This window comes from Narcine bancroftii, chromosome 9 (genome assembly GCF_036971445.1).
Source record: "Narcine bancroftii isolate sNarBan1 chromosome 9, sNarBan1.hap1, whole genome shotgun sequence".
Taxonomy (NCBI): Eukaryota; Metazoa; Chordata; class Chondrichthyes; order Torpediniformes; family Narcinidae; genus Narcine; species Narcine bancroftii.
This window is the reverse complement of record NC_091477.1, coordinates 28,264,056-28,288,434: the sequence shown is the minus strand read 5'-3', so window position 1 is coordinate 28,288,434 and position 24,379 is coordinate 28,264,056.

Here is a 24,379-nt window from a genome sequence, read left to right as displayed (position 1 = left end):
CACCTTCCACCACAAATGTAGTTTCCCCTCCACCACAAAGAGACTGGGAGATCACATGGCTGAGCACCTTTGCTCTGCCGCATCAGTGACAGAGATCTCCCAGTGGCCAACCTTTTCAATTCTGTGTCCCCCTCCCTTGGTCTTATGTACTATCCACCAAGACCACACATATATTGGAGGAACAACACTTGATTTTCCATCTGGGCACTCTCCAGCCAGATGACATTAACATCGATTTCTCCAGTTATTGCTAACTCACAGTCCTTTTCCACCTCCCTTCCATTCCCCTTTGTCTTCTTTCCCTTAGCTCTCCACCCCCCCCTTCCCTCTCTATCCACTGAGGCCATCCCTCCTCCCCCTGCTTGGTGTTGTGCACTCCCTCCCCTATCCACCTATTACTTCCTGCCTTTGGGACCGTGGTCCTCCACCACCCCCCACCCCCCCAACATTTTTGTTCGGACATCTGCCGGCATTGTTCCATACCTTGATGAAGGGCTTATGCCCAAATCATTGGTTATGTATCTTTATCTTTGCTACATAAAGTACGATGTTTGACCTACTGAGTTTCTCCAGCATTGTGCCATCAATTAAGATCATTGGAGCAGAACAAGTCAATGATTAGGTGAGCAGCTGGTAGTGAATGGGGAGTGAAGATCCGGATCTCTATCACACTCCTTGGTGGATCACAAGGTTGGATGACCTGAACCAGTGTCTGGGGAGCAAAAGCTAACTTGGAGGTTCGGTGAGGACAGGGCAGTGGAAACAATCGACACTGTGGCTATGTGCAGGATAGAGGCACAAGGACAGGTAACAAATATGAAGCAAGAAAGCACGTTTTGTCCAGGGAATGACCAGTTACACTGGAAAACAAATTTTTCTGAAAGGTTTGCATCCTGAAAATAAATTGGGGATTATGATAGACAACATCAAACGGAGCTTGAAGATAATTTCAGATTTGCTGTCACATAGGAAGATGGAGAAACATTAAATTAACTTTTATTAAATGTTATACATTTAATTGCATAATGATGTTGACATATTGCATTAGTTCAACTGTCCTAAAAATGTTTTGCCACTGATTTTTGTTTGTACTCAGCACCTGATGCCTCTTGTGTCAGTGTCCAACAATAGTCGGCCAGCATTGATGGATTCCAATTGCCCTGATACCACTTTTCCGTGGTTGCAATATGCTGGTGAAACCTTTCACCGTGTTTGTCGCTGACTGCGCCAAGATCAGCAGGAAGAAGTCCAAGTGCGAATGCAGCAAATTAATTTTCCATAACATGTTGAGTTTCATAGTTTTGTATGCTTGAAGCATGTTGTCAATCAGCTGGATGTAGTTTGATGCTGTGTAGTTGCCAACAAATTTCTAACATCTTTAAATGGCTTCTAAGCATGCCCAAGCCTAAGACAACATTTTGCAAAGCACCTGGACAGGCATGCATAGACTGACCAAAACAGCTTGCTTTGTGGGCAATATGCAAGCAGACTTAAAATATGACAGGAAATGACAAAAAGTCATATCTAAGGTTATAGCTGAAATAATGATATATTTTAATGATTTTTGTGATCAGCATCCCACAATCCATAAAATACACCCAAAGTGTTCAGGAAACAAAATTCTCATTGTCCAATGTAATCATAATTCCTGGCCAACATGTGCTAATTTGTCAAACAAGTGCTCTGACATCACTTGATCTGACACTGAAGCTGCATCAGGTCTACAAGGGTAAAGCCTGGCAGAGGCAAAAAATAATCCAAAAATGGTTGTTATTCTGTTTCACTTCAATTATTAATCACCGTGCACTACCTCAAAAGTCTCAGCCCTTTTACCTGAGGAAATATCAACGGTAGAAGACTTTTTATTTCTAGACTTTACTGGAATATTTATATTCCAGAAGATTAGCAAAAATATAATTAGTGTTAAATTAATGAGCAAGTACTGTACATGGGTGGTACAGTTAGCACAGAGGTTAGTGCAACGGCATTACAATGACAGCAACCCCAGGTTTGAATCCACTGCTGTAAGGAGTTTGTACATTCTCCCATTGACTGTGTGGGTTTCCTCCGGGTGCACAGGTTTCCTCTCATGCTCCAAAGACATACAGGATTAGAGGGTTAATTGGTCACATAGATGTATTTACCATGCTATAAATCACTAAATACAGAATATATATGCAAAACATACGAAAGGTAATAAGGTTATTCCGTAAACCTGCTTTCACTCAAAATATTTATACACAAGGGTGCCCAAATTCAAATGGTAAAGGACAAATTAAATCTGATCAAGTTCTTCATGGAAAGATATGAAATCTAGTTCCAGAATTAGTAGCAAACTTGTATGGAATCATTTAAGAATCAATTGGGTATTGCAGTGGAGCCTCTGAGGTCATTCTGGAAAGATGAATGAAGATGAAGTAAAATCCTTTCACACTTGTAATTATCTTGTGAAGCCCATGAAATTCATACTGTCTACACTTGAAAACACAGATGAAAATGAAACAGAAAATAGTCATAATTACCAGATTTATTAAACAATTAGCCCTTACATGGAAATTATCCTCCAAAAAAAAAAATCACTTGCTCAGAATTAGTTATTAACAACAAAGTGCCAAAATAAAAAGCTATAGATATCCAGAATTCATAAATCTGCACTTTAAATTCACCAAAAATGTTATTTACTTTTGCAGGCAATAAAGACCAATTACCAAGTAACTGTAACAGCAAGCAATGCAAGCACCAAAATTCACTGCAAGGTTATTTTAGAAGGTAAATTATCTGGAAAAAAAATATGGTCAGAAAATAAATACAAACAAGCTTGCATCTCGAGTTGCAGAAGATACCACTGCATCTTACATCTGCAATTATTTTCAGTATTAAGGAAGATGTTCAATATATTCACCATACACAGTCAGTGACATACCACTTTAGTAAATTTGCTGTATAAAGCAATGGGAAAGCTACACTTACAATTGGGCTGCAGTAGCACTGCAGTAAACAGCAAAACTGCAGCCTTCGTTTCAAAAGCCTCACCATTTCAGATTTTTAATTTAGTCAGATTTAAAACTGTCAAAAGGTAAAGAATTGATTTTATTTTAAAAGAAACGCTACATAGGAAAAGATGCACCAGAGGGAAAGCCACATAATATTATCATATGCTCACACATATTACCTTCCCTGCCATACCAATTACAGACAGTCCTGAAATTCTTAAGAATAATCACTGGAAATTGAAGGCAAAAGACAAAGCTGTAAAGTAAAATGAAGAACTTCATAGATTATTTATTTATTATTTCTTGCTTTTCTACGAAGCAAATATTGTTCAAACGACGCATGCTTGGCATATCCTTCTTTTAATTGTTATATTGTTCAACACAAACTATTTGATCTTCATAAATGAATAATGAACAATGCAGATTTTGTCTTTATCCTTGTTGCACCACATATATTTACAATGATTTGGCAATGTGGTGTCTTAATAAATAATGTCTACAATTTTAATTTTAATGCAAATAGAACATTATTTTGTGATTAGTGATCAAAGAATTAATCAGGTTTATGATGTATTACATTAGGAGGAAGTTTATAATTTTCCCAAATAAGCAGAAGTTGGCATAAAACATAACATTTAACCATATTGAATGCCGAATATGTTTAAACACGAGGTAATTAACTTTGTATATCGAGAATATAGGTTAAAAAAATACAAATGTTGGTGATGCAAACTGTTCAAAATAGTTAAGAATGGGTACCAATCTCATTAAAATTATAATATGCAAATTATATACAAATTTCATAGGTAAGATTATTTGCATGCTCATTAGTTACTCACTGCAGATTTGGACAGAGGCAGGAAGTGCATGAATAGTGCAAATAAAAGAAATCCATTATGATGGAATTTAAAGACACAAGGACAATTGCAGAGAAGTCAAGAGAATAGCAAGGCAAAATATATTCCAGTTCTAAAAGGCCCAGTAAACACAGCATTGACTGCAAGTCTGAAGGAAGAGAATAATAAAATGAGAGCAAAATCCAAGCTTCATCTATAATAAAGTGACTAAAATGGGCAAAGCTGAACCCATAGCTAATGGTTGCTGAAATCTATGAGGCCTTAGGTGGGTGGGCTATACCTTTCAACTCCCCAAATTGGAGCGAAAAGTGCACAACACTCACAAATCAGTCAGTGAGTTGCGCACAAAATTACCTGGTAAATCCGAATACAAGTCGAGACCACTTAAAGGGTGGAAATGGATTGATGGGGGGGGGGGGGGGGGGGCGGGTTACAAATCATACCAGCAACAGTCAGAAGTCCAAGTAAATTGTTTTTGTTACAAAATAATAATCAATGCAATTATAGTGAGAACTCTTGAGATTTCTCATGTTCTGGTAAGCAAAACTGACCTAGAATCACAGACTTGGAATAAAGCAGTTAATAGCCACAAGGAACGAAAGACACATGAGAGGGATGATCAAAACCTTAGAAAGAGAGCTTTATTGAACTTGAACACAAGAAAAATGTTTAATAAGGATAAATCTAACAGATAATTAATATTAAAAGATTTTAAATCATATTAACACCAATTTTTATATTGCATTATTACTTTCCCCTTCACCTGTTTAATGGTTTGTACAACACAATAAAATGCTGAATTGTATTGTCAACTTCCCCTATTTCTAATCCTCAAGTAATTTTGAACCGATACTCTTATCAAACCTCACCTTGTGTAATGTGGTTAATTCAAGTTGTATATGTGCACCTGATTTTAATCAGGCACCTGTTGTTGATGCACAAAAAGGTAATTGAGTAAGATTTTAAATTCCAATGTGGCATCCAATATGACAAAATAGTATGGCAAAATACACACAGCATGAATGAAACCAGTTTTATTTTTATAATTAATTGCCTTACTGCAGAATTTTCAGAAATTGTTCATTTGCGATCATAACCCACATTCTGCACCTCACACTTCTACATTGTACTTTACATAATCACAGAAGGAATTTTTTGTTCCCACAAGGGTTAGAGAATGAGGAAACAGTGGCGCTGCCGGAGTTGTGTAGTTTGGACCTGCAAAGAGCAAGGAGTGGAAACACAGCACTCCCACGGGGTCCAATCCCACTACCCCCCCCCCCCCCCACCACCACCAAAATCAGACTGTCGGTGACTCCATACAGGCTTTAAACGACCCATTAATGGAGCCAACTGTGGTTTTACTTTCTGGGCCCAATATGGAGGCACCGATGATCGGCAACAGCCATGAGGGATCATGGACTCCGGGGAAGCAGAGGACTGGCGCAGGGCCCCAAAAAGTGTGGAGAACACATCGCATTTGAGAAAGAGAAGCAGAGGATAAAACCCATGGGATGGTGGCCACAGCATCAGATCAATGAGGGGTTCTGCAGCTGAAGAACACACGGGCAGCGGGCTGTCGGCGGCTCGAGGCGAGGAACCCACCCAGTCTGCAGGCTCTGGAGACTGCAGACAAGGAATTCACACCAGGTGGTGGACTGCTGGAGACTGGCTGAAGGGGTACTGGGTGTTGGAACCGGGAAGCAAGAGGGTGCCGATGGCACTGAAGGTTTTCTGATCACGTCGGAGGTTGGGATCCAGAGCTCGGCTGCTGATGGTTTGCACTAGACTCTGCTTAGCTATCAGGGCTGAAGGCAAACCCACAGATACTCAGTGACTTTGAAGGGACTTCCTTTAGCTTCTCTTTCCCTGGCTTTAAGGGATACTACAGCCAGTTTCTAGCGACAGTGAATTTGTCTGCTTTACAGCAGACGAAAGCAAATTCCATGCACTGTTTTCGTTATATGACAATAAAGGAATCTTGGTACTGGGAGATGACGAGGACAGTGAGGTGAGGAGTGACATCCGAGAAAATATGACACAAAGGGTGGAACGGTTAGTGTAGCAGTTAGCGCAAACTCTTATTAAAGCGCCAGTGACCCGGATTTGAATCCAGCACTGTCTGTAAGGGGTTTGTACCTTCTCCCCGTGACTGCATAGGTTCCCTCCCACCTTTCAAAGCATAATCGGTGTCGTAGGTTAATTGGGGTATTTGGGTGGCACGGGCTCATGGGCCTGTTATTGTGTTGTATGACTAAAATAAATTAAATTGACAAATGATATGGATATCTTGAGTACATCAGACTGTATGTTGGTGCTTGAACCAAGCCAAATGAGACTTTGGATTCAGTATTAATCTGGTGATGGGATCTGAGCAGGGGATGGGATGAAAGTCAGATGCATTTCAATGTCTTATTTCAAAAGGATGCCATTTGATTTTACCTTTGTGTTTAGCCCCTCCGTTGTTCAAAAGTGGTTAAAAACTACAAAAGAAGCAATTGCATGCATACTGTACAAAAGTCACATTCACAGTAACTATGGTAGATTTGGGTTTACATGCAGCTTTCCCCAGTCAAGTAGAGATTGGTAAACTGAGTTAGAGAGTGTAATGGCCACACCCAGGTTTATTGAGGCATCCCTGCCTATATTCTCAAGTACGTACAGCAAACTCTTTACAATAACAATTGGCAAAAACAAAAGAATTAGGAGGTTGTAGGATGGCTCAAAAACTGAGCTGCCAGATTGACATAATTTGATTGACATAAACGTGTACAACCTTGTACACCCTCGTGCATCCTGCACCACAGTACCTGCCTCTCTCTCTTTTCTCATCAAATGTATTCAAAAGGACTCTTTTCCCATCCATTAAAAAGCTACTTTTGTTTCTGAGCCAAGATGATTCCTTGCTATCGAAACAATTAATCCTTTATTGCCAATGTTCCACCATTCCTTACTTTCCCATTGTGGGGTCTATTCTTTTGAAACATATTCTTGAAATATTTAGTTCACAATCCTGATTAACACGAAACCTCATCTCTTAATGATCAAACCCATTCATCTCCCTTTGTTCTGAATTCAGTTATTGCTTCACAAATGTTTTACACATTTGGATAAAGGCCTAATTTTATCTTTAGATTATTTTTTGAGTTAATCCTATTTATGGTAACATTATTACAAAATATACTCCTACTTCTTCACAAATCACTACCACTGTTCTGTCATCCTGATGTTTCTCTTCCAAAACCAATAAATTTCCCCACCTTGTATTTCTACCATTATTGTGAATCCTCATCCATTTGTTCTCTGGGCAGCTCCAACACCTGCCTCATACCTTCATCCACAGAACACAACTTCAGATCATTCCCCTGTAGACACGACCCATTGAGTGACTTTAAGTGAAACATTGCCACACAGATTGTTTCCCTCAGTCATCAGCCAGGTTTTATTGGGTATTTTTGTCTTTCAACTCCCACCCTTTACAGCTGATTTTCACTTTGAACAAATCCAGAATGGCATTTGAGCATCTCACTAGTTTCAAGGTCATCTGGCAGAAACCTATGAGTGCTTTCTCATGGTTTTCCCACCAGCAAACTGCAATAGAATCAATCATCTTGCAGTTAATCTCAGGTGCTCCAATTGCTATTTACATACTGCCAGTGGGATCCTATACTTTGGATAACTAATCAAAACCTAAATTCCAACTACCTATCATGATAACAGAAAAAAATGTATTTACATAGCTCCCAACACTGGGCGTTGATGGAGGTGATTGTGAGGCCTTCACTGGTATCTCAGTGGCATTCTGTTGAGAACCAGAAGTCAAGAAATTGGCATTAAACCAAGGTCTCCCGATCCAGCAAGATGCAGAACCCTACATATGGCTGCAGTTACCGAATATATTAGCAATGTGAGCTTTTGGAAGCACAGTTTTTCTTTCGAGTTGAATAGGCTGAGCCTCTGCTTGAATACTTTGTTATATGGGATTTGTTTCCTTTGCTATGGCAAATTGAAGTGACAATTTTCACTTCGAGAAAGTAGAAGGAATGCATTGCTAATTTTGCCAAGTTACAAGACTGATTAAGAAATGACCAACCTTCTTGTCATCACTTCCATTTGAAGTCATTGAGATAACATTTCCAATGTGACACTGCACAATAAAGTTTTTGTTTTAAAAATGGATACTGTGCTCAAGACCCCTAAAATTGCACAGAATAACCAATACAGAATGATGCATTCATTATTTGCAATAATGGACCAGGAAGCAGCCACCAATGCCTGAAATGGAAATTGAAACAGGAGGTGTCATAAATACCAAACAGGTCAGGCAACATCTTTTAATTTTTTTTTAATTTAGACATACAGTACAATAACAGCCCATTTCACCGCAAGTGACCGTGCCGCTCAATTTACACCCAATTAATGTCTGACAGAGAAATAAAGTTAAAATGAATAACTTTCCCCCACCCCCATTTCATGCTAAACTATTGGTAACTCTGATTTGTGAAGTCCTGCTTCTCTCCACAAATTCTTCACAATCTGCTGAATTATAATTTTGAATACAAAATAGCTGAGTATGCAAATTCTTTGCTTATTTATTTTTTAAAAATATTTTTGTAAACATTTTCAGTTACAAGTTCAATTTCCCCCCCCACCATTCCCATGCCAAATCACCTGCCCATAGTCTCATGCACTGCCATACTGAGACCACCTGTGAATTGGAGAAACAACACCTCATCTTCTTTCTGGGCACCCTCCAGCCTGACAACATTTGCATCAACTCCTCTGGTTTACATTAGCCTCCCACCCTCTCTCTATCCATATTTCTCATTTCTAATAGTTCTCTCTCTATTCTTCTCCAGCTCTGCATTCACAGAACAATTCTCACCTTGCCTCTCCTGGCCTTGGATCCATGTTCAATTACCACCTTTTGTCTGCTGGAATGTGCTCCTCCCCCTCCCTTTTCTCCTAGCCTTTTAATTCAGTCACCTGCCTGCTTTTTCCTCATACCTTGAAGAGGGGCTCAGGCCCAAAACATCAGGTATATATCTTTACTTCCTACGAATGCTGCAAGACCTGCTGCTCGTCAAGCATTGTGTTTGTATCCAAATCCAGAGGTGACCTTTGAACTTCCAATGATATTGTTTGACAGCAGAGTCCATCCAGCAAAAAAATGATTGATTACTTGTTATGAAACTCAAAAATATTGGAAACTGTATCATGACTGGGCCACCTAATAATTCTACTAGACATTTGCAATTCCAAGAACAATACATGAATTCCTTAGATTTTGTGACACCAGTATAATACTTTCTCCATTTAGTTCTAAGCATTATAACAAGCAACTGAAACATGGTCAATGTCACTGGAGTTGAAGAAAAGTCATGAAGCAAAAATTATGGATATTTGCATCCCCCCCACCCCCATTTGAAGGATGTCATTATTCCTATAAATATTCATAGATACACAAGTACAAGATAACACAATATAAGACTGGAGGAGAGTTTATTTCCCGCCAATGTCAGACTCCTGAATGAACCACAAAATAGTGAAGTGATGTTGCTTTTGCTCCACATAGTGACCTCTCTACAACCTTGCACTTCTGTGCTGTATCTTGCTTCTTGTACGAAGTACAAGAGGTTTACTGGTCTGCTTGCAAAACAAGCTCAATCACTGAATCTTGATATTTGTGACAATAAACGAACAAAGGCCAAGTACAGTGATTTAATTTGGAAAGACAAATAATTAAAGAACAAGACGAGGTAAATCTAGTATTAAAATGGCATTTGCCTCTTGAAGGTAATTTGCCCATTGCCAATGTTCTCTGCTACAAAATTAAACTTGTTCACAATTGCATGGGATAAAAGAGTATTTTGATTTCTATTAAAAATATTCAATTCAATTTACAACATATTAGACAGACATTTACCATCTAATTTTCTGTTCATAAATGCATATATAATGGATGAAACACTTGGTTTATCATGCTTAGAAATTCCATTCCCCCCCCCCATACTGAAATCTAATTGTGACAGAGGCATCAATTCAAGCTATTGGATGAAGCATATTTACTAAGCTCAGGAGGACATCTGTAAACTTATCTAGCAATGCTGAAAGAGTGGAAGAGAGAGATCCAAGACCACTGTGTGGACAAAAATGCTTTTTTTTTTAAATATAGTCAGTAAAATGGGGAATTATGGAGTTATGTTATGCACCTGTATTTTGGGAAGGAAGAAAAAAAGTTATTTAAAGAGAACAGGGGAGAGGTTGAGATATCAGGGAGGCTGGAGGAATCAAGATTGACTTGAAGACATTGCAGTGGAATTGTGTTCAGAGCTGCAACAATACAAGTGAATGGCAGATTCACAGATCAGAGGTTCAGGCACCAGGCTGAAAATTAGGGTGGGAATTTGCTATAGTGTTCAGAAAACACAAAGAAAAGGCAAGCATCTTACTTAGCTGGTGACAGGATAGACATTTTTTTTTTTTTTTTTTTTTTTTTAAAAAGACAACATTCTTCCAAAAGTATAGAACGACAGATGCCTAGAGATTATGTGGCCTAGATAGCCTCCAATTCTCCAAGTGGAGGGTTGCACAACAAATAACATGGATGTTCCCGACATGGAAATCTTAGTGATATTGCTAATGTGATGACGAGTGGGTGCCCTCAGGCAAATTTCATGATTAGTATGACTTGATCAGAAAATAGCTGCAAGAGATTTATTCCAAGTTGAACTGAATTTAAATTGCGTTTCTCTGTAGAAAAAAAAAGCACTATGTGGTCCGATTTGCAGACAATATTTTGGAACAGTATTGAGAACCATTACATGACTCTGTTCTGAACTGATAGAAAGGTTGAAAAATGGCCTTTGTCTTTTTTCTTTCAAAAATTAATTTTTAATTTAACTTAATACAGTAATTTAATATTTTAAGCTTAATCATGCAAACCAAGATCAGGATTACTTTACATTTTTTTTGTTGAACTCGAGATCTGCTACATAGACAATAAAAATACTAATTGCATAACTCAGGCAAAAGACAAGCTCTGAGACAAATTTGGCCCAATAGGAACAAAATAAACTATGTACTAGATTAGTTACAACTCTTCCAATGCTAAAAACAAGTTTAAAAGAATTAAAATAAACTAATGCCTTTTACATTTAAGAAACAATTCTCATAGAAAATCAGAAGTCTGTACTATTTCCCCACAGGGATTGTGGCTGTAGAGCTCATTGAACAAACAACAAAGACTTGTTGATCCAAACCAAGGCTTTTATTAACTAAAAGACTGGAGCATATCACAAGGAGGTCGACCAGTCCAGAATGACCTGGTCTGGCTAGGAGCAATCCTTTAAGACCTGCCAGTCGGCGTGGCTACACTCTCAGCCAATCACAGTCATCCTACACTACCATCTGTACATAGACACATTGATGATAGAATCTGTACACATTCACAGTGGCATATGGAGCTTTGTAAAAAACCAAGTACCTGTGGATTGCAATGAACACTTTAATCATTGTTTTTTGCTTGAATGTTCCTTTTGAAACATAGGACCTTTGAAAATAGTTGACACCCTTCTGAAATTAAAGGCTGGTACAACAATTCAATAAAGAGCATCTGTTTGAAATTTGATCACATTACCTGCTCTACCACACTGACAATGAGGAAAGGGTGTTCCTGCTTGAATAAATAAGATAGTAAGCAACTCGTAGGAAAAATTGGAGCAATGTTTTCAAAATAGTATTGATGGTAACCAGTGGAGATATCTTAGTATGGTGAGATCCCAGGGAAGAATGAAGAAAGAGAAACAAGGCCATTCATGAAATAAGGTCATCCATTCAGAAGTCAACAGTAGGGCTTAGTGAACAAACATCCCTTTACGTGGTCAACATCCAAAAGGGATGTTTTAAACGGAAGCCCAAAAAGCATGAGAGCTACACAGTTGGAGCCAAAAGGGGGCATTCATGGGCATGGCCCCTCCTTGAGGGGTCGTGCCCACATACGCTCATGGCCATTGCTCACCGTCAGACCCACCCCTGCCACTAGCATGCATCAAACATCACTAGTATCCAGCACGACGCCCACCAGCGACTCTCCACACAATAAAAGCTGCTATGTCAGAGGGACAGAGGAGGTTTATGTCCACTTGGCAGGTAGGGTGCTGTCACCCCCCCCCCCACACCGCTGAGCAGGTTTACAACTATTGGACTGTGCCCCACCCGGTCACCCTAATGCCCTCCTCCAACACTTGTTCTGGTGCCGACCCTGGAGCTACAGGAGACTGAAGGAAACTTTGCTGGCAAAGTTATTGACACTGGCAATAAAGGCAAAACTTTCACACCCCTCTACACATCACAGTTATAGGCCAAAGTGGAAATTCATGATCATGGGCTTTGACTTAACTGAGTGAATCAGAATGTGTTTCAATAAATCAAGCATTGGAGAGGAAAAAAATCCAGTAGCTACTCAAGTTTTGTCGTGCCTGTGCCACTGGTCTGATAGTCTGAAGAGGAGCCAAGGAGCAAAATGCTTAAGATCCAGCCAGACTAAGATGCATGGTTTAAATAATGTGATTGTATAGGTTGAGGAATTCATGGCTAGTACTGTAGTTCTTCCTGAGGAAGTGAAGGAAGTTGCAACTTAGAAACAGAGACAATGAAGTTAGAAGGGCAGTGCATGGAAATTCATGTAGAGATCAAAGAAAACCCACCAGAAATTAAAGATTGGTTGTGTAGAGAGTCCATCTGAAGTTGAGTGTGCAGCTTGGGTTGACACCCAACCAAGCAGCTGCACACGAGACCATTGAAAAAGAAGAAAGCAATTTAACATTATCCTTTATTTTTGCAGGATGCATCATTTCCTTGTAATTTACTTAACTGAGCAATCATATGCCAACTTCTTTGCTTAAAGCAAAGTTAAAATGTGCATGACCCTTATAAATTTTTTCTCATTTCCACAAATAAAATCAATCCTTTATGAAATTATCTTTCTTCTGAATGAAACTATCTTCATAATTTATGATTTAGAGTGTCCCTCAAAAGCTTTTCCCAATAATTTCTCAGCAGCAGTTATGCCTAAGCTACAAAGAAAACATACGAGCATTCCTCCAGTCCTCTGTCACCATGGCTGTCATCAAAGAGGTTTGGAAGACGAAGCTGCCTCTGCTAATTCCTCCCTGACTTCTCCTTGGGATGTAGGATACATCTTATCTGAGCATAATGATTTATCCACTTCTCTCCATACTTATCAGTTCTAGTATACAATGCTCTTCTTCCTGAGCTCTCCTCTGTGCAGGCCCCATTTTTCTGAAAAGACAGGGCAAAGTATCCCTCCAAACCACACATTTTTTCCCCACTCTATTTGTTTTCTTTAATCTGTGAGAAGCTCTAATCTTTCATTCAAGCACAAAATATCTTGTTTTTCTTCATTTACAAATAGTTTCCACTTTATCTTCCTAATTTTCTTCTTTATTTAGACATATGCTTTTTATATTTCTCTTCATACTTTTATCTTTATACGTGCCAGTTAATATCTAGGAGAGGCTGGGGAGTGCGTGAGGCAGAACTTCCAGGTGTTCCTTGGGTGTCCCTATCCTATGGGGAACAAATTTGTTCAGAACTTTCACTATTCCTTTCTTTAAATGTCTTGCACCCCTCCAAAATCTTTATTAAATTTACTGCCTCTTTCATCATTTGTGCTTGAGCTCAGGGTTGGCTTATTTTATTGAACACGTTGAGATTATAATTTAACATAGTAACGCGTATATTTTAAAAAGTGATGCAATGGAAGAACAATAAAAAACATCAATTTTAGCTGTCAGTTTGCCCTTCAAACTTGGAGATGGTAGTTTCTCGTTCAAGCACAGAGGTAAGCTAAATTCTAATCTAATGCGAGGACATCATCCTGAAATGTAAATTCTCTTTCCATACCTGACCTGAGAATTTACTTTTAATTCCAAATTATGTCATGAAGCGGTTTCTTGTCCACAGCCTCCAAATCTTATCTCAGCCTTAATCAAATTAAAAACCATTTCCTCCTGAACGCTGTTCTCTTTTTTTTCGTACCAGTCCCAATTCTAACTGAATTTTGATCAATATCCAAAATATTCTCCAGGTGGTACTCAAATACATCTTCCCAGCTTCATTCAAGAATTGAAAATGTCTTTTGTATATACTTTGCCAGTCTGAGAGAAGGAATGACGAATGTGTTTAATAAACTGGCTGATGAAAACAAAATAGAAGAAAGTAATTCTGGATTTATTTTTAAATAACAAACGAGGCCCGTACATTGCAGCCAACAAGTGGACAAGGTCACAATTTAATACCTCACTCAAAAACATTCAAGCAGCAATCCAGCATTCTCTTCAAGCAACAACAGTCTACTTTAAAAGTAAAATGCTGCAGATACTAGAAATACATTTTTAAAAAGTAAATTCTCAGGTCAGGTATGGAAAGAGAATTTACATTTCAGGAAGATGTCCTCTCATTAGATTAGAATTTAGCTTACCTCTGTGCTTGAACGAGAAACTACCATCTCCAAGTTTGAAGGGCAAACTGACAGCTAAAATTGATGTTTTTATTGTTCTTCCATTGCATCACTTTTTTTTTATATATCCGCGTTACTATGTTAAATTATAATCTCAACGTGTTCAATAAAATATGCCAACCCTGAGCTCAAGCACAAGTGATGAAAGAGGCAGTAAATTCTATAAAGATTTTGGAAAGGAAAAAGGAATATATCATATTAAAGCTTTCACTTGCAAGATCCTGAAAATCAAAGCTTCACTGGTACCAGGAGACTGGGAAGGGGAAAATTACATGGTACAGAGTTTAAAAATTGCAGGATACAAATAAGCAGACAAAACAACCCAGTAATTTTTTGCTTTCATGTTACATGCCAAAAAATAAAAATGCTGAAAATAACAGCATTATGAAATTGAATTTCAAATAGACAGTGATCAGGAAAATAATTCAAATTGGCAGTGGAGATGGACATCTTGAAAGAAGAAAAAGCTTTAAGAGATAGTTGGCACTTATGAGCACGGCACTCATGACAGCTCATTCTTTTCCTGAAATTCAGAGAATTTTGCATTTTATTCTATAGCTAGTATCACTGAATTTGGCTGACAAAACAAAAATCAAGTTTTTCTTTTCAAAGGACAGTGAGAAATATTTCTCCAAATGAGACTTTGGTTTTACTCAGACAACCCATCAGAACTTAATGGCCAATTTTCTACCTATGTAAAGCCACAGAGTTTATAGCAAATAAAGCAGGCCCTTTGACCCAACCTGTCCGTGCTGGCAAAATTGCCGACCTGAGATAATTAAATTGGCCTATATTTGGCCCATCGTCACTCTAAAACTTTCCTATCCATGTCCCTGTCTAAATGGCAATTGTGCCTGCTTCTACCACTGACTCTGGCAGCTTACTCCATGTACCCACCACCCTCTGCACGAAACAGTTTCCCTTCAGGTTCCTTTTAAATCTTATCCCTCGCACCTAAAGCTATACCTTCTCATTTTAAACTCAACTACCCTAGTGCAAAAAAAAAAAACACTATTTACCTGATCTCTGCCCCTCACTGGATTCCATTGCTTCCATGTCTACTTTCGCATTAAAACCAAAATCCTCGTTTGTCTCCAAATTCCACTGTGCTCTCACTTGACCCACATTTTTCAGCCTCTTCCTTCCACATTGCTAATACTCCACAATGTAATAGACCTAATCTCAATCTCTTCCCCAACCTACAAAACCACACTCAAAACCCCACTACCCATCCCTCACCAATATTTCCACCCCATCTAATGCTGAGCTCCAATCTCCTCTTCAAACCCTCCACCCCCTCCCCTCCACCTCAAATCTGACCTGCAGGAGTACTTTCATCTGATTCATACCTGGATTACACAGGCATTTGGTAAAATAGCTTAACATTTGTTTGATCAAAATCACAAATAAAACAGATTATTGCATTGCTTTCATATTGCTGCTTGTATAAAGTTTTATTCCAACAGATATCAACTTCCCCTTAATACATTAATCATGGACTGTTCCAATGACACAATAGTACATTATTGAAAGTCATTATTTTGCACTAGGATTATTCTGAATATTATGCATCTTATGCATTTATTGTCTCTTTTAATTTAATTCAATTTGTTTACTAATTATAGTTGTTCTTTATAAGAACCTGTAAAGTGGCAAGAATTTTGGGCTCATGTACATTACACAATGTGTCTGATATTCTCATTATTCAACCTAAATATTAAATATCTACTGGTACTATATTAATACGAGATTAGCGAAGACTCCAATACTGGAGTTCTGAACAAATGGAATCTACATTATACACCACAGACATGCTTTTCTGATTGCACTTCTTGAATTAAATTGCTTCATGATCATTCACTTAACAATTCTCATCCTTATGCACTAAGGATAAAAACACATTTATACATCCAACAGTGTTGTATTATCATATCATTCAGAAAGCCATGACTTGAGGGTTCGTGTAATTACATTAGGTTATGTCGAAATGACTCAAGGGGTGAGCCAATTTCAGTGCCTCAATAAATTTGAGACACAAACATAAATCTTAATCCATTACTCCCATACTGGAATTGATCCAATCCAGACAAGCAAGATGCTAATCTTGTCTGAAAAGTGCCCTAAGTGAAATTAACTTGGCCATTTTCAAGCCAGTTCCTAAAAGAGACAGAACTACTGAATCACATGAACTCTGGTGAAGTGTCAACATGAAGAAAATAAATTGAAATATGTGGGTTCCTGCATCTCTAAGATTTGTCAAGTAATTCAATAAACAACCTTCCTACCATGAGGAAATGTTTAAAATTTAGACATATAGCATGGTAACAGGTCATTTTGGCTCATAAGTTTGTGCCACCCAATTTACACGCAATTGACCTACAGTCTCGGTAAATTTTTTTTTTGAAGGGTGAGAGGAAACTGGAACCACCGGGGAAAATCCCTGCAGACACAAAGAGAATGTACAAACCCCTTACAGACCACACAGGATTTGAAACCCAGACCCGATTGCTGGCGCTGTAAAGGCGTTGCGTTCACCGCTACACCAACCATGCTGCCCAAAATTGTTCCTTCATGCACATCCCTCATTGCAAATTTTGGAACATGGTGCAAACATTCATTCACAAGGCATCTTATGATTGGAGTCTGTAGATACTGGAATCTGGAAAAAAATTTGCTGGAAGACCCAGCAGGTCAAGTAGCATCTGTGGAAGCAAAGGGGATGTGTTTAACCTGCATCAGAAATGGGGTGGGGCTAAAAGGAAGAGGAAAGATGGCCAGTATATAGATGTCGAAGAGAGCTCAGACAATAGCCAAGAGATTATAGGAGAAACCAGACATGGAACGGAATGGTGGGCAGATAGAGCTGGGTGAGAATGAAAAATGAGAGAACCTAGGTGAGAGCAAGAAGGGTGTGAGTTGCCTGAAAGTGATAAATTCTGTTTATATCAATGCATAAATGGAGTTAGTTTTAATGGTACCATGGCATTAACACTCAACCAACTTCACTCGAATCAAAAGTACATTTTCGTCTTCCAGAAATCCAATGACGTGTGCAACTAACACAGTTTATACTCGTTTTGAACTGATATCGGTCAGTGCATGTGGTTACTCACTGTAGTAATGGGCTGATTCTGCTGATGCTGAAGTACTACTGTTTGCTGGAGAAAAGCGGTTTTTCACCATGACTCGTAATCTAAGCACTGAAAGAAAGAACAGTTAATTGGTGAATAAATTTAGATTTTTAACGCTTTATTTTGTTAAAGCCATAGAACAATACAGCACAGAAATAGGCCCTTTCGGACCTTCTTGTCTGTGCCAAACCAATCCTTTTGCCTAGTCCCACTGAACTACACCCAGTCCATAGCCCTCCATACCTCTCCCATCCATGTACCTATCCAAATTCTTCTTAAATGTTAACATTGAGTCTGCATTCACCACTTTGGCTGTCAGTTCATTCCACATTCCCACCACACTCTGTCTGGAAGTCTCCCCTCAAGTCACCCCATGTCCTCTGCTTTGTATCTCATCAAATTTCAGTGGAAAAAGCTTACCAAAATTTACTCTCCCTCATAATTTTAAATACCTCTATCAAATCTCCCCTCGTTCATCTACGCTCCAAGGAATTAGGTCCTAACCTGTTTAACTTTTCCCACCAACTTAGTTCCTGAAGTCTGGGCAACATCCTAGTAAATCTTCACTGCACTCTTTCTATCTTATTCCCATCTTTCCCATAATTAGATGGTCAAAACTGCACACAATACTCCAAATTTGGCCTCATCAATTTCTTATACAATTTTACCATCTCCTGTACTCACTTCCTATCCCCTATATTCAATACTTTGATTCATTTAAGGCCAATATGCCAAAAGCTCTCTTTACAACCCTATCTACGTGTGAATTCAGGGAATTATATATCTGTATTCCTCGATCCCTGTGTTCTACTGCACTCCTCAGTGTCCTGCCATTTACCATGCATGTCCTTTCTTGGTTTGTCCTTCCAAAAAGCCACACATCACTTGTCTGCATTAAATTTCATCTGCCATTTTTCCAGCTGTCCAGCTTCCTCTGCAAGCTTTAAAAACGTTCTTGGCTGTCCACAACACCACTAATCTTACTGTCATCTGCAAATTTGCTGATCAATTTACCATATTATCCATTTCCTGAGGCAGACCACTAGTCACAGGTATCCAGTCTGAGAAGCAATAATCCACCACCACTCTGACTTCTCCCATCCAGCCATTGTTGAATTCAGTTCACTAGTTCACCATGAATATTCCTTACTAACTCCCACATGTTACCTTGTCAAAGACCTTACTAAAATCAACGTAGACAACACCCACAGTCTTTTTTTTCATCAATTGTTCTGGTAACCGCCTCAAAAAACACGACCCACCACGCAAAAAGCTATGTTAACTATCCCTAATCAGTACCTAGCTCTCCAAGTAATTATATATCCGATCTCTTAGAACACCTTCCAATAATTTGCCTACTACAGATGTCAGTCTCACTGGCCTATCATTTCCTGGGTCAATTTTGGAGCCTTTTTTAAAACAACAGAACAACATGAGCTACTGTCCAATCCTTCGCCGTCACTCCTATATCTAAGGACATTTTAAATATTTCTGCCAGGGACCCTGCAATTTCTAAGCTAGCCTCCTTTAAGGTCCAAAGGAATATCTTGTCGGGCCCTGGGGATTTATCCACCCTTATTTGCTTTAAGACAAGTATTTCCTCCACTTTGATCTGTATAGGTTCCATGACCTCACTGCTCATTTTCCTTACTTCTCATGACTTTGTGCCAATTTCTTGAGTAAATACTGATGCAAAACAAATTAAGATCTCCCCCTTCTTTTTTGGTTCCAATACAAAGCTGACCATTCTGATCTTCAAAAGGGACCAATTTTTACCCTTACTATCCTTTTGCTCTTAATATACCTGTAGAAACCTTTAGAATTTTCCTTCACATTGGCTGCCAAAGCAACCTCATGTCTTCTTTTAGCCTCCTGATTTCTTTCTTGAGGTTTTTCTTGCATTTTGTATACTCAAGTACCTCATTTGGTCTATGCTGTCTAAACCTGCGACATATCTCTCTCCTTTGCAAAGCCAAAACCCAATATCTCTCGAAAACCAAGGTTCCCTATGCCTGCTAACTTTGCCTTTAATCCTGACAGGAACACGCAAACTCTGTACTCTCAAACTCTCAAAGACTTTTGATGGTTTTCCACTTACCTCACACATCCTTGCCCAAAAACAACTTATCCATATCCAAAGAAAGAATTTAATTTTTTCACAATTACCTTCAAGACATTTGGTAAGTGTGATGTGCATTGACGCACTATCAATACAAATCACCAGATTATCTTCAAATATTTTTCTTAAATATCACTAGCCCAATAATACTAATATAATGTTTGCATTTCCTTTCCTGAAATTCAGGAACAGTGGAGGTTTCAGTGGCCAGACTTACATAAATATGCCATAGAATTACAGGACAGTCATTTAATGCTCACAGATGAAAAGGCCAAATTATGTTATGTCTGGAAACAGTTGCACATCGAAAAAGATGTGTTTATAGAATCAAAATGCTGAGAATGAGAAATAGCAGCAGCCCTTCCGCTAGTGTTAATCCAGGAAGAGAGGGAAGTAGAGACACAGCACTTCTCCAAAGGGTCCATCTCTCTCTCTCTCTCTCTCTCATGCTAATGGTAAATCTTTGTTTGAATAAAGGGAATTTCATCCAAGTATTAAGTTTGTTTTACATGACAATAAATAGTATCTCATCATCCACACACCAGCAACATTTTTGGCCACAAGTGTGTCATTGCAAATTCAGTCATGCTCAAACTATTGCTACAGGTGTGTGTGGAAGAATTTTTTTATTTATTCATTCATTCTTCGGGACGTGGATGGTGCTGGCAGGATGACCGCATATTGCTCACAAACTCCAATCAAAGTGGCGGAAAGCTGGCACCCTGCACCATGACTGTCATACTGGTGAAGGAAGTTCCAGCATTTAGACTCAAGATTTATTTTCATGTCAGAATGGCAAGAGACAGAGGTTCCATTTGGCCTGCTGCCCTTATCCTTTCTGGTAGTGGGATTGAGAAGTAGCCTAGATGAGCTTTCGCAATGGCAGAGGGAATTAATTTCTACCTTGTCCTGGTCAGCGTTAAACATGCATTCTTCCAATTAAATATGGCGCATACCACTATGGTCCTGACTTGTGCCTTGGAGATAGTGAAAAGGCTCTCAAACATCAGATTCACATCAATGTAGAATATCTAGCCTTGGACTAGCTCTTGTGATAACAGTATTTATCCAAATCAGATATTCCAGTCGACTATCTGCTCGATGATTACCCTAGAACAACGATTTTCAAACTTTAAGCAATCTCTATGTCATAAGTGCCCTGTGATTAGTAAAGGATTGCTTAAGGTGGTAAGTAAGTGGAAAGAAAAAGTTTGAAAATCACTGTTTTAATCGTACCTCATTGACTTATGTCCACGGTTTCACAAATCTAAAGGAAATGGGCCAAATTTTCTCAAGCAAAATATTTCAGTTGCCTCTAGAGCAGTGGTTCTCAACCTTTCCTTCCCACTCACATACCACCTTAAGGAATCCCTTTCTAATCACAGAATACCTATGGCATACAGATTGCTTAAGGTAGAGGGTGAGGTTTTTTTGGGGGGGCGCAGTTTGAAACCACTGCCCTTAGAACCTTGATAATGAGGATATTCAGTGATGGTACAGGCACTGAATACACTGGACAACAATGTTTTTCAAAAGGCTTGCTTCCTGAAAAATACTTGGGGATTATGATAGACAACTTCAAGCTGAAGACAAAGATAATTTCAGATATGCTATAATCACAAAGGAAGATGGAGAAACATTAAACTTTTATTGAATTTAGCATGTTTAAATCGCATATGATGCAGACACATTGCGTTAGTTCAACTGACCTAAAAATATTCTGTCGTTGATTTTTGTTTGTACTCAGCACCCAGTGCTTCTTGTGTCAGTGTCTGACAATAGTTACCCAGTATTGGTGGATTCCAGTTAGCCTGATACCACCTTTGCATGGTCACAATGTCTTGGTGAAACCTTTCACGGTGTTTGTCATCGACTGCACCAAAATTAGCAAGGCAGAAGTCCAAGTGCGAAGCCAGAAAATGAATTTGCAATGATATGTTGCACTTCATAGTTTTGTATGCTTGAAGCAGGTTTAAAAATGACAGGAAATCACAAGAATAGGCCATATCTAAAACACAGTACATGATAGGAAAAATTTAAGGTGAATTTCATAATTCACAAAATACACCCAAAAATTTTCAGAAAGCAAAATGTTTGCTGTCGAGTGACACCAAGCATAGGCAACTAAACTTGTTTATTGAGGATGGCCATTGTCCAGCAAATCCATGTTAATTAAGAATGTTATGGGCAAGTTAGCCCATGCCTGAACATTGTCTGGGACTTACTGTTTGCTGCTTGTAATTTTCTAGGACATGAATGAAGTTAAATATTTTGCTATCATAAGCAAATATCCCAATTTCTGACCTTATGATGAAAGAAAGAAGTCGCTGAATGTGGCTTTGGAAACTGCCCTGAAGAACTCATGACAAATTTGCTGATGATGTCACAGTCATCGGCAGGTTCTTAGACGGCAAAGGGGAAGCATACAGGAGGAAGGTAGTTCAGCTAGTTGAATGGTGTCACAACAAACACCATTGCATTCAATGTTAGCAAAACCAAGGAGCTGATTATGGACTTCAGGAGGAAACAAATCAGTCTTCATCGAGGGGCCAGCAGTGGAGAGGGTCAAGCACTTCAAATTCCTGAGGATCTGTCCTGGGGCTTCCTTGCCAATGCAATCACAAAAACGACTCGCCGACAGCTATACATCATGAGGAGTTTGAAGAGATTTTGTACATCACCAAAGACTCTTAAAAATTTCTCTAGGTATACCATGAAGAACATTCTGTCTGGCTGTATCACTGTCTGATATGAAGGTGCCAAGGAACAAGACAGGAAAAAACTCCAGAAAGTTGTTTACTCAGCCAGGGACATCACAGGCACCAGTCTTCACTCCTTCAAAGACACCTTTCTTTTCATTAAAATATTTTTTATTGAGTTTAACATACAAGCTTACATACAGAGTTTTAGAAAATAAAGCACATAACAAATCATTCGTATACATGTAAGCACACAAGAAAAAAAAATCAAACTAAGTCGAGAATTCCTTAACATAAGAAACAATCATTTGAATTGATCTGTAAAACCTTGTTCAACTCATTTGCTGAGCTAAGCCAAATTAAAAGTGAGAAAAAGAGGAAAAATATACTTAAAAACTAAATCTAATCCACCCCCTCCCTCTAATCAAAGTTACCTTGTATAATAAATAAACAAAAATGTGGTTCTGATGGTGACCCCCTGACAGCAGACAGTGAATCTCTGGAGAACACGATAGTTCTTAATACTTCCAATTATAATAAAATTCTAAGAATGGGCCCCACAACTTTATGAATTGAAACTTTCTATCTTTAATATTATATCTAATTTTCTCCAAACTTAAATAGCACATTACATCATATAACCACTGAATACGAGTAGGGAATGTATCATCTTTCCCTTTCAGTAAGATTGTATCAAGGGCATCTACAAGAGACGATGTCTTAAGAAAGCAGCCTCTATCCTCAAGGACTCCCAGCACCCAGGCCATGCCCTCTTCACACTTCCTGCATCATGAAAAAGGAACAGGAGCCTGAAGACGAGCATCCAACAGCAGAACAAAAATTTCTTCCATTCACAGACATTACCTCACTTTTTCTCATTTTTCTTGTACTGTTTATTTTTGAAATGTAATTTACAACAATATTTGCACTATAATGCTGCTCAAAACAACATTTTGCGACTTTCAGGACAATAAATTCTGATTCATACAGTCATGTTCTGGGACTACACTGATTAAACACCAATAGCCACAACTATTTTCCTTTACGCGATATTCACTTCAATTAATTGGAGTGCTTTCCTCTCTATACCCACACATCAGTTATACTTATGCTCCAGATGGCACAATAGATTAATGATGCCTTGATGTCAAGGGCAATAACTCTTAACTCACTGACAGAAGTGTTATCTATTTCAATCCAAAGAAATTGAGGGCCTGGCCAAATCTAAACTGAGTAGTGGTGAGACGAATATTGGAGGCTAGCTGTTGCAGGATAGCACTTATGACAACTCTTTATCACTCTGCTAATAATTGAGGATAGACTGATTGGACAGATATATTTGTTTCGTTGATTTTTTTTTTAAACTAATAGGACATACCAGGAGAATTTTTCACATTGCTGGCTAGATGCGCAACTCACTTGAAATTGTTCAAGTAGAGGCATGGCTAAGCCTGGCATCCAAATCTTCAGCTCTGCAGCCACGATATTATCTCTTTGACGATAACCAGTGCTTTCAACCTTTTCATAATATCACAAAGAATGAATCATATTAACACGATTTGAAGACCAGCTTCTGTGGTAGAGGTGATAGACATGTTTCTGTGTGATTTGCTCTGCTAGGAATCAGCATCAAACCTACAGCATAAATAACTTATTTCTATGTCATAATAAATCAGGTAGCAATGCTCCTCCCACAAGCATCATGCTCAATTTAATCCCACAATCATCTATCCCAACTGTGGGGCAAAGCAGTCCAAAGCTGTCCCACCACAGAAATAACTTCTCTGGGATCATCCAGCATTAGCATCAATGGATTATGCAGTTGAGGGAAGAGTAGGCTAATGACATTACATTGCAGTACTAGCCTTTTCAAGCTGCCCTGGAAAGCATTTAGCAAGTGGTAATATATGCATATGAGCTGCAAATCCACTATCGAATAGTCATTCGTATGACTCCTCCAAGAAAAATGTTACACTGCCTTGTATTGAATTGAAGATGGGCAACATACAAATGAAGCAATATCCATATGGAAGAATT